This window comes from Crocodylus siamensis, chromosome 2 (genome assembly GCF_052110815.1).
Source record: "Crocodylus siamensis isolate JL-2025a chromosome 2, ASM5211081v1, whole genome shotgun sequence".
NCBI classification, from domain to species: Eukaryota; Metazoa; Chordata; order Crocodylia; family Crocodylidae; genus Crocodylus; species Crocodylus siamensis.
In genome coordinates, this window is record NC_143396.1 from 102505827 (window position 1) to 102518489 (window position 12663).

Genomic DNA, 12663 nt, shown 5'->3' on the forward strand with positions numbered 1-12663 from the left:
CTCTCTCTTTACCTCCAGCTGCAAAATCCTCTTGAGTTTCCTCACTGCAGTAGTATTAGACAAGGATGATTTTGCCTTGAACAAGGGGTTGGATTCCCAAGGTCCCTTCTGGCTAGGGTTTGCTATGATTCTATAATTGTAAACCAAATTCAAACCTACTAAAACCATGAAATACCATAAAAGGAACATGTAACCTCTGCATGGAGATGGAAAACTTGACCAAATAAGGGATTAAAATGTCAGAGCACAGAGGAGCTGGGTACGGCATGGCTGGGGAGGTCTAGCCAAAGAAGCAGGGAGATTAATGTAGAATCTTTTGGGACATCGTGGAAATGTGGTTCATTGTTTAGTAGACAGTTTGGGCTACACAAAAAAAGTGTTCAGCCCGCCAGTAAATCATTCCCTATGATGCATGTATACAGCAGTATAAGCTTCCAGAGCAAGGGAAGACTTCACTTCCTAATGGTTTTGTGGGCAGGGCTGGGCTGAAAATGGTGACAGGTTGCTGCATGTTTCAGTGAACAGAAACACATTAATCTTGCCTCATGTACTTGTAGTTGTTGCAGTCAAACCATTGTAACCATCAAGTTTCTGGAACATGGATCTCTCACACTGGTCCTGTTAGAAACTACATACACTTCAAACAGTTCGATTAATAGCAACAATCCCCATTATACAGGAGGGCTAAGTACAGACAGTCAAAAAGCGTTAAGGCTGAACTGATTCAGTCTTTGCAGGCTAGTCTAAGCTTCAAAGCTTGAATTGATAAGTACATGAACAGACATCCACTTTTGATTCAGAAAATGTAGCTATATGCCTGTAGTGGCTCAGACCAGAAGCCAGGGGCACTACAACACAGCTCTCTGGCATGTAGCCAGGGTGGGCTATGTGTTCGCTTTATCTTTCTGTTGCCCCTGAGGTCTCTGGGATTAGCAGCCCAGACTTACAGAAGCAGGACTCCACAGGGTTGCTCATCACTTCTTCTTCCTGCTTCCTGGTGCATTTAGGACATGTAGTCCACAGTCACATTCAGCACTAAGCAAGCAGGGCAAGGCAGCTCTATACTTAGGGGAAGAGAAGTTTAACCCCCTCTCCCTGGCCCCAGACCCCAGCAGGGGTTTGCCTGGGGGTGGGGTGGGAAGGTAATTTGGTAACACAGAATTACAGTTTCCTATTTATGCCCTATCAGAATGCCAAGTTGGGTAAAACTCATACTTATGAACCCTTTATCATGACAAGTTCAGAGCTTAAAAAAACTCAAAACTTTGGAAACCTGAAGAGAGAGATTTAGGGCACATGGAGCCATTCCCAGGACACACTCTATCATCACATGGCTTGCTTTAAGCTGTATGATTGTAGATCAGATCCTTCCTGAACAGAAGTTCAGTGGTGCCAAGTACCATGCCAGGAACACCATCTAAGTCACCAGAGGGCAGGGAGCAGTTACAGGCCGACCTGGACAGGTTAGATCAATGGGCGGATGTAATAGGATGCAGTTCAACAATGATAAATGTAAGGTACTCCACCTAGGAAAGAGGAATGCCTAGCACACCTACAGGTTGGGGGATGCCCTCCTCAGCAGCTCAGAGGCTGAGAGAGATATTGGAGTTCCAAGATGAACATGAGCCAGCAGTGCAACAAGGCCATCAACAAAGCCAATCGCACCTTGTCGTGTATTAGCAGATGCATGACCAACAGATCAAGGGAGGTGATGCTCCCCCTCTATGCAGCATTAGTCAGGCTGCAGTTGGAGTACTGTGTCCAGTTTTGGGTGCCACACTTCAAGAGGGACACGGAGGATCTGGAAATGCTTCAAAGGAGAGCCACCTGCATGGTTAGTGGTCTCCGTGAAAAACCCTACGAGGAGAGGTTGAGAGATCTGGATCTCTTCAGCCTATACAAGAGACAGCTGAGGGGTGACCTTGTGGCCAGGGGAGGACAGCAGGGAATTGGGGATGCGCAGCTTACCAGAGCACCCCAGGAAATAACTAGGAATAATGGGTGCAAACTAGCGGAGAGTAGATTTAAGTTAGACATTAGGAACGTTTTTTATACAATAAGGGTGGCCAGAGTCTGGAATGGGCTTCCAAGAGAGGTGGTGCTGTCACCTAGCTTGGAGGTCTTCAAGAAAAGGCTTGAAAGTCACCTGGCTGGGGTCATCTAATCTCAGTCCTCTTTGCTGCCAGGGGCAGGGGGTCGGACATGATGATCCATTGAGTCCCTTCTGACTCTATAATCTATGAATAAGTCAGTCAGGGTGGAAAGAGACACAGGTAGGATAGGGCAGGGGCGAACTAACAGGTCTACACAGGGTCTTGTGGGTTAAGTTGTTCTAAGTGTAGCATCTGTATGTGCCCTTAAGGTACATCCAACATGCTCTTAACTCTGCCCTCTCTGAGCACTGCCCTAATATGCCCACATATACACACATTCTCTTATTGTGACCTTGAAATATAGGCAGCTCTTGCCCACGACAACTGCTTTATGGTTAAACAATCAGCTCTTAAGTTTTACAGCCCTCTTACAACCTCTTAACCATTAACCACAGCCAAACATTATGCTTTCACTTGCCCATTATTTAACTAACTGAGCAAATCAACAATCTCCAAAGACAGTGCCCTGCAGCTGATGCAAGATAGAATATGAAGAGCTGAAGTAAGTATTACTGGATCTCAAGATACTTATGTACCCACAGAAGGCATAATGTAGAGGGTCATTATCTTCCCAGATAGTCTTTGTGATAAAGCTATTTTGCCAAGTTTTTCTAACTAATTTTTGAGCCGCTAATTTTGATTTGCAAAATAAATTCAGTCGGAGCACATGAAAATCTTTCCCACTGGCTAGTACCAGTACAGGGGGTAACATCAAAGATCAGATCCACAAAGTCTTAACTTTGTGTTCCCGGATGTTCAGAAGTTTATATTTTGATGACCTTGGCATTTTGAAAGAATGCAAGACACTGCTCGGCAGCCTTAAGTGTTGAATTTTGTTGTTATGGAATCTAGATCTACACAGCTATGATTCTTTAGGATGCTAGCAATAACTACTTGTTTTGAGGATAAAACAGTCATCCAGATTCACTTTCCTGCACAGTAAGAACACAACAACAGTAATTACTCTTCACTGTATTGTATTATTGAGTCTGCATTGAAGAAGTTTAGGGTTCATGCTTATTTCAGTCAATGCTCAAGATTTATTAAGGCTTGGATATATTTATCCTAGAAGCAATCTGTTCTTGCTGTTATTGACAATTCTGGCTGCGCATCTCCCTGCAGAGTACTCATTTTGTAAGAAGCTAACTAATGATCCTAGGATTTGCCGTGAGATAGCAAATTTAAATAGTACAAACCACACTTGTCAACTGAGTCAGACTTTTCTATGTGCAAGGTAAAATATTCCAAAATGGTTAAAAAGAAAATAAATATATATCTAGAAAATCCAAACATTTTTCCTGAGACCATCTTGAATTACTAAAATGAGTTTCTAAAAAACTTATTGAGGCAAGTATTTTTTATGAGTGATATCTTTTGTTGAATTAACTTCATGTTGGGATAGACTTAGATAAGGTTTCAAATGCAGGATATTATTCAGGTCAATAATAAATATATAATTATTATTAATTCAGTCAATGTATATTAATTAATATTGAAAACAAATAAAGGTTGAATATTAATAAATTATTATTGATTTATTTGACATTCAATATTTTATTTACTTTGTTAATTTTATTTATATTCAATTTTAATATGCAATGTACATAAAATAAAATCAGTCAATATACAGTAAATAAATAAACCTATGATTTATTTCAGCGTGGAAAAGCAGCCGTATATCACAAAGAATCTGGGAGGATAGTGCCCCTCTGCATGTACACATTTACATATAATAAATGAATCATATTTATTTGTGCGTGTGCGAGAGAGAGAGAGAGAGAATAAATATATGTATTAGTGCTGTTTCATTTCTGTTTCAGATTCAGCCATTTCAGAGGACAGCGATTCATTTTGGTGTTTAGGATCATTGCTCCATTTCGGTTTCACTGAATCCGTTTCAGAATTTCAATAGTGTTTCAGTGATTAGGCCATAGGCTGTAATGGGGAATCACTAAAATGCCTATAACTTTGTCATTTCTTGACTGATTCAGATGAAAATTGCAGGGATGATAGCCCCTTCTGAGGGCATGAAGCCTGCCAAGTTTCACAGATATAAGTGCAGAGGTTTTTGTGAAACTGCACAATGGAATGGTGAAAGTGAATCTTGTGACACGTGCACGTGTGGGGAGAGAAGGATGAAACTAGCAGGGATGGTCACCTGTCACCAGTTAGATCTCCATCTGCCCACCTGTTTCTGGGCCAACCACCCACCCCTCTTTTTCCTGCCATGCTTTGATAGAAAACTGATTCAAATGTTCCCCAGGTGGGAAGCTCCTCATTTAGGTGTCTTGGGGTGACATCCGTTCTACAGCTCCATAACTCCCCCAACACTGAAACCTATACCTTGCAGATTATATCCTTCACCCCCTCCAACTGTGGTCCCCTCTCTGGGATCTTTGGCTTCCCCTTTAGGCCCTGTTCTCACCTTGAGGTTGGTCAGAATCCCAAGCCTCTTGCTCTGGGCATTCCTTGCAGTGGGCCCCCAGCCCTTTGATCCTGCTTTGGGTCCTGGCCCCAGCACGAACCAGTCAAGGGTACCTCTGATATCTCATATTTTTTCCAACTATTCAGTTGGTCTAATAAATCTTAGCAAGCTTTCACATTTAAAAACCCTTTATCAGGCTGAAGAAGCATCTAGTTGGTGTGTGTGCTCTTCCTACATGGAACGAATAGTGAAGAAGCCAGTGGCTGGCATGCAATGCAGGAAAGAAAGCCAGTCAGTGAAAATGTAAATTGAGGTGCCAGGGGATGAGGGACAGGGGGATGTAGCAGATAAAAGTGGAGAGATACCTGGGGATGCCCAGATGCCCAGCAGGTTATAGTGTGTCATAAATCCAATATCTATATCAAGTCCATGAATTTTTTGTATCCAGGAGGTTGATGAAGTGAAGTTCATAGGCTTGTCTGTGAAAAGTGTTTTGTAAATTCAAACAAGCACTGAACCTCGTTAACTTCATCACCAGAACCAAATTTCCTACAACCCAAAACACACCATATGAATCCAAACCATGCCATGGGAAGAAATGAAAAACCTGCCAACATATATCCAGTACTCCCACAATTACTCCACCACAACAGAACCATCTCCATTCCTAGACCTTAAAGCTGAACCTCCAGAAATGTTATATATCTCATCCAGTACACCCAATACCCTGATGGAAAATACATAGGAGACACCAAGCAAGAACTGCACACTGGAAATATATTACAGACAAGAATACCCAATACCTGTGGGGGCACATTTCTCACAAGAAAGCTACTCTGCCTGCAATATCTCAGACCTGATCCTCAAAGGGAATTTACAAAGCACTTTTCACAAATGAGCCTCACTTTATGAACTTCACTTTATCAACCTCATAGATACAGAAACTCATGGACCAATATAGACACTGAATTTATGACACACTGTAACCTGCCCAACATCTGATTCCCCAGCCACCTCTCAACTTTTACCTGCTGCATCCCCCTTATGACCCTCCCCCCCGCCCTCACTTCTTGACACCTCAAATTTACATTTTCACTGAAGGGCTTTCTGCCTGCACTGCATGCCAGCCTCTGGCTTTTTCACTATTCATTCTATCGAGAAAGAGCAGCGGGCCTTCCCAGTGCAGGTGAGATCTCGATCTGCTCACCTGTTTCTGGGCCAATCACCCACCTCTCCTTTCCTGCCATGCCTTGATGAAAAACTGATTCAGATGTTTCCCAGCTGGGAGGCTGCCCATTTAGGCCCTGGATGTCTAGGGATGACATCCATACCTCCCCTAACACTGCAGCTCATGCCTCACAGATGGCATCTTGGGCAGCTAAGTTCACCTGCAGCCTCACAACTCCACTGCAATCAGCAAGCCTCAGGCCTCTCAAAAATGTTACAGGTCTGGGCTTTCCCTAGCCAGGACCATGCATGTGTGTGGTGGCTTGAGGTTATAGTGGGCCTTCTACGCACCTTTCACCAGGGAGGATTGTGGTCCTGGCATTTCTTGGTGGCTGCCACACCACCAACAGCCCCACCAGGCCTCCCAACCCTGGCAGGTGTTGTTTTAAGTCATGCCCAGGACCTGGGTGCTCCTTCTTTTCCATAGCCCCAGTCCATACCTCCAAGTTCACCCTGGCATGGGAGCTCAGCAAGGAGATGTTCTTCCCCTGCTAGCTGGTGATACAGTGAGTTCTGCCTCCAGTTCTGAGAACAGGGCATGAAATGGTTTAAAAAATATAATAATAAAAAAAAAGGAAATAGGTGCAGACTGAGTGAGGAGAGTGGCACTCACTCCGTCTGCACATGGAGCTTGGGGAACCCCAACAGCAGGAAGTTCACCTTGAGGAACACTAGCTGCTCCACCAAACCAGGATCTAAGGAAGTGCGGTGGGGTGTCACAACATCCTCAGCAATGCTGAACACTCTTTCACTCAGAACACTGGTTGATGGGTAGAACAGGTATTCCCAGGCAACTGTGGCCAGATCCTGCCACATCTGGCTGCAGCTTGCCCAAGGTGGTGCACAGCAGCGGCTCCACCTTCTTGGTGAGATACATAGCCACTGAGGCCTCCACACTACCTGCCTGATGCTGGGGTCTGGTGCCTCTGGACCCCAATATGTAAGCCATGTCCTTGGCCCACATTGGTAGTGCCTGTGGTGGAAGAGACTGCCTTGTGGATAGAGTGCTGGCATGGGATAGTGGTTCCCCTTCTTCCACGTCCCCCTGCCTCTGCCTTCTGCCTCCCTGACTCTGTTCACCATCACCTCCACCCAGTAATTCAGTGTTTTCTGGTGCACATGCTTCCCTTCACCCTCAGATCACATGTGGCTGCCAGCATGTGGACTCTAGTGGACCGCAATGCATCCAGCCATTTCTTGATGCCCTCCTTCAGCTGCTTCACCAGTGCCTGCACCTCTGGTGACAGCAGCTTGCCCCAGACAGGAACACTGATCCCCTGGAACTTCTCCATTTGGTCCTGAAGCTTCCCTACTATGGGAATCACCTGGCTAAGGAGGGCATTGGCAGCACTGAGGCTCTTGGTGGCCTTGAAGAAGGGCTTCAGGACCACCAAGGTATAGGAGTTGGTATCCCACCCTCTTTTGATAAGGGGGCTCCTGATCCCAATCTCCCTGAGCAAGCCCATCTCATGGATGGCCTTCTGTGGCTCCACCAGCCTTTCCAGCATCAGGTATGTGGAATTTCACAGAGTCTCCACATCCTGCATGATTTTGTGCTGTGGGATGCTCAGCATTACCTGTTTGTCCCACAGCACCTTGTCCCCCTTGATGCTCCAGTGGAAGTAGCTTGCCACCTTCCTGTATTTTGAAGTGAGCTGGCTGGTTGTGATGGCACCCTCACTGGCAGCTCTACTCCACTCCAAGGCATCCCTGACAATGATGTGGAACTTGTGTGTCACACAGCAGATGCCAAAGTTGGCATTACAGACTGCCTTGACCATATTGGCCCTGTTGTCAGTGACCATGAACCCATGGCAGAGTTCTCCCTGCCCAATGAGCCACCCCTGCACCATGCGGTTCATGACTCCCATTATCTCCCTTGCTGTGTGGTATTTATCCATCACCTCCACTTGAAGGAGACTCTACCAACACCCTGACTGATCTCACCAGTGCCCTGTGAGGGAGAGATAAGCATGATCTCCACCCTGGCTGCTCCAGATATCAGAGGTGAAGTGTAAGGCCACCTGCAGACCCGCTTTGCGCAGCTCCTCCTACAAGTATTCCCTACACGTCTCAGAAAGGGAAGACACCACCATCCTGCTGAAGATGGTGCATATTGGCAGCTCGTATGATGTAGCCACGAGCACCATGAGCCGTCTGGATCCTGGCCGCTCAAAGGAGAAGGGATGGCCTGTGGCAGGCCAGTAGGGGGTGCTCCTGTGTTGAGCCACCTCTCTCACTGTGCCCAACCACCTTCCAGGCTCTGAATGCCTCCCTGGGGGTGCCTCATGTCTGGCTGACCTGCTTCCTGGAGCACACCTGCTGGCCTGGGGTAAAAACTGCCACCACCCAGGGCTGGGCTTTATTCTGGCTCTGTACACCCTGGGAAACACAGGCCTAGTATCCCTCAAGGGTACTTGACTCACTTCAAGCACTTGGGATGCTTCCCTCAATCGGAAGCACAAGTAACAGTCTTTGTTAGTCAGTCAAACCAAGGGGACCCCAAGGCATTATCTAGACCCACTCCCAATAAGTCTCCCATGCTAGGTACAAAGGAGAACTTTATTGGCTACAAGGGGTAGGGCTGGAATAGGGTACAGGGTAGAGTAATATCAGAGAAATCCCATAGAGCAAATGGCATGGCTGGGTAGCCTTTGTTCATGCATCTGAGTTACTGCAAGCTATACATCTAGTTAGATCTCAGGTAGGTTACTCACAAGTATAATCCAAAGGCAGGTGGGAATTACATGTGGAGGCAGGCAGTTCCTTGATCATGAGTTTTGAGAGAGAGAGCCAGTGTCAGATGGTTCAGCTCTTCTCTCTCTCCGAGTCTTCCTCACAGCTGCTGCCCCCTCCTCCTGGGCAGTCCTTAACTTATATAGCCTTTATGAACTCATTTACCTGGTCCAATGGAGGCCAACACCTGTTGGCCATCAGCCAACAAATCTGAAATGCATCACTAGTTGCTGGGCAGACTGGCAGTTCCTAGCACCCCAGGGCGTCCAAGCCCCTCAACCAGGTATGTGATACCAGTCACATAGGCAGAAGGAGCAGGTTGCCCCCCTCCCTCAGGAATGTACCCCATCTCTTTAGGTAACCTGAGCTGGATAAGGTGTGTACCTTCTGCAGGGCCCATCTTAACCAAATTGTCACAGAGCAGAGTTTTTGGGGAGAAACAGAAGTAGCCTTCTGCCACATGGGCTTCCACAACAAGCATCTCCCTGATGCTATGGGTGACCTCACCCACCTTGGGAACATGCCCAACTTTCTCTCACTGTTTCAGGGTAGCCTGCCTCTACTTTGTGGACATGGGGGCTTTGGAGAGAGAGGAGGACTTCACTTCGGGCATGCTCCCACTGGTGCCAGGCTGAGGAGGATCAAAGGTAAGGTGGTGGTGCCTCCTGGTATGCATCAGCATCCCTGTGGTGCTGAAGTGTTCCTCATTCTTGCCCTGCCTGGTCATGCATCAGCAGTGCAGGCAGAATACTTGGGATCATCTACCACCTCAGAATGGTCCCACTCCACACTATTATTACAATTGGTGTTAGTGGAGGTAGGGCAGGTGCAGACACTGCTCCCACCTTCTTGCTGCCACTAGCATCAGAAGCCTCATGCCTGATAGGGAAGAGGATGCATATAAAAGTTTGGGAGTGGGGGAAGGGAGACTTACAGTTCTCCCTCTGCCTCCTCTCAGTCCTCTGCCAGAAGACCTGGCATCTGCTATTCCAGCACACTTCATAATGTTGCTTAATATATCTTCTCTCTGGTTACTACATCTTCTATCTGTAATATATTGGAAAGGTGTAGCCAATCCTTTCCAAAAAGAGAGACTAGCAAGGAACTTACTAGGAAGCCAGTCACTGCAGCCAGCTATTCATTTCACATTCTGTTGCTTCTAGACAGACAGGGATTGGAAGGAACCTTGGGGGCAGATTGCAGATGTCAATATCAGAGCAGTCCTTCCTCCTCCCTCTTTTGAGTTTGTTTCCCCACAAGCCCACCTCCGAAACTTTTCAGATGGTTTCATTTAGTTTCGGAGATGTTTTGGAGCCTGCTGTTTCATTTCAGATTCAGTGTTTTGGGTGCCAAAACAGGCTGCAACACCTCCAAAAAGAAATGGCTGCTGAAATTTCGCACAGCCCTAATATGTATACACACATTTATTATATATGTGAATAAATATATATAATATTATAATAATAATATATAATAAAATAAAAATAAAGCCATAACTTAGTTAAATAAGAACTTGAGAAGTTAAACATTGAAAAAAGTTAGCTAGGGTTCAGTTAACAGTTGTACCAATTTTTCAAGGCCTAAATCATCTGTTCCCCATCTTAAATCATATATCTCCTCACAAGTGCAAGCCACTGAATTCTTCATATGCTCCATATACACATAAAAGACTGCTCATTCAGTGACTGTCAGACTGCTGAATAGTCAGTTCTCTTTCAAACGTGAGTACTCCTACTGAACTCGTGTTAAATATATGCTGAAGTGCTTTGCCAGATGGGAACCTAATTTAGTTTTGCTTAAGTTATTCAAATTTTTAAACTGAGAAAAAGCTAAAAACCTAAACCCTTTTCCTATTATTAGATAATGCTTCATAAAATAGGGGTTAAATTGTATCACCCTCTTACTATGGTGATTGGATGAGATCTCTTATTATAAACCATGTATCTCACACTGCTCACATGCCTGCAACTGCTGTCTTTATGCAACTATTTCAAGTCAACACTGCAAAATAAGCTATTTATTTTACTGGATGAGAAGCAAGCCATACAAACACCACATGTTCACAGTAGCTGAACAGAAATATCAAGTTTCACTTAAATTATTTTTTGAGGAAGACTAGTTGATCAATGTGCTCCGCAGAAAGAGCAGACACCCACGTACTGGCAAAATTACCTGCAGTTGACAAAATTTCCCTCAATAGCTACTAAAGTAGCAGTAACATAAACCCTCTTCAACCTCATAATCTTTACATAGCTTACTTCCCTCCCCTATCTTTTTTATGGCTGTTAAATAGGAGCTAAACTCAGTGTGGCTGGGTGCAATGCCAGAGGAAGATAATAGACTGGTAACAGCTACTCTACATGACAAGATTTTTATATAGCATCATAGTATAGCCTAAAAGTACAATAATTCCCCATGTCATTTTAACAAAGTACAGCATAAATGGGTAGTATGTAGTCTGGAACAAGCAGGATTTGGGCCCTGAGCAAACCCTGCAGCCTGGATGCATCTACACATACAGGCACATGCACTTGCACAAGTGTCTGGGAAGATGGCTAGGCCCCTTTGTGCCTCTGGCTACTGCTAGCTACTGCCATCTTGCGAGGGAACCCTTACCCTACCTTTACCCCTGCCCCCATCCCAAGGGTCTGCAGAGCTCTCCCAATCCCAGCCAGAGTCCAGGGTCTTAGCAGACCAAGGGGTTTGGATAGTATCTAAGGAGCCCCGCTGAGCCCCAGGACCAGGAGGAGGATGCCCAAGAACGAGGAGGCTCTGTGGAGCCTGCAGACCTGCAGTCCCAGCAGTCTTCAGGGGTGAGCTACTTGACTGCAACTACACACGCCAGTCTACCAGCAAGGTACAGCTTGCCTTGGACTGTTGGGGAGATTTTGAGAGCATCCTTGCCACTGCAAGGGTGGTGGCAGGGTAAGGCAAGGGGCCCAAAAGCTGCAACACATGGATCTATAGGTGGGCCCACAGTTTCATAGATGCCCTCTATACTTATGGGAGGGCACTGCCCAAGCTGGAGAACCCCACACTGGACACTGAGATGTGCAAGGCACCTGCTGAACTGTCTACTCCACCTACCTAGGTAGAGGTCATTTAAATTTGCAACCCTCAACATCCATGGCTACAGGAAAGGTCTGCAGAGCTGCTGGGTGCTCTGCTTCCTTCATGAAGGGGGTTACCCCATGGTATTCTTGCAGGAGACCCTGACGACTCTGGCCAACGAGCCTAAGTGGTGGCTGGAGTGGAGAGGCAGGGTCTTTTTTAGTCACCTCTCCACCACCTCTTGGGGGGGGGGGTGACAACCTTGTTCTCCCCAGGCTTACAGCTGGAGGTTCTCTAGGACATCGAGATGGTGCCAGGCCACCTGCTGCACTTCTAGGTCCAAGTGAAGTGGCTGGTCATGAACCTTCTGAATAGGTATGTCCCTACAAGGGACCTAGAGTTGGCAGATTTTTTCTGCCAGGAGGCCACTTACATTGGCACCCTCAACCCTTGTGAGTGCATGGTCCTTGGCGAGGACTTTAACATCACTGTAGATGCATGAGACCAGTCAGGCAGGGAGTGGAACTAGGCCACTGTGGGCATCCTTGGGGAGACTGGATTTATATCTTTTTGCCACACTTAGCCCAGGCCCTCTCTTCTGGCATCTGGCCAATTCCTTTCAGCGATCATCACCTTGTCTGGGCCCAGGCTATGCTAGGTCCTGGGCATCTGGGGGTCATCCTACTGGCATTTCAATGCCAGTCTGCTGGAAGATGTGGGCTTCAGCCTTCGGTGAGTTCTGGCTGACCTGGTGGGAACAGCAGGCAGCTTTCCCCTTGACTCAGAGATGGTGGGACACGGGGAAGGTGAGCATTTGCCTTTTTTGCTGCAGCTATACTCAGGGGCACAACTGGCAGGAGGTGGTGGTCTGGGAGCAGCTCAAGCTGGAGAGGTGCCTGGCCACTAACCCAAACTCATTCCTCTGCAGAGAGTGTCAGAAGAGGCGGGAAGAGCTTTGTGTTCTGGATGACCACCATGCCTGTGGTGCATTTTTCCACTTACGTGTCCAGCTCCTGTAGGAGATGGACCATGGCTTCTGCTTTTTCTATTTCCTGGAGGAGGTGGAGGGGC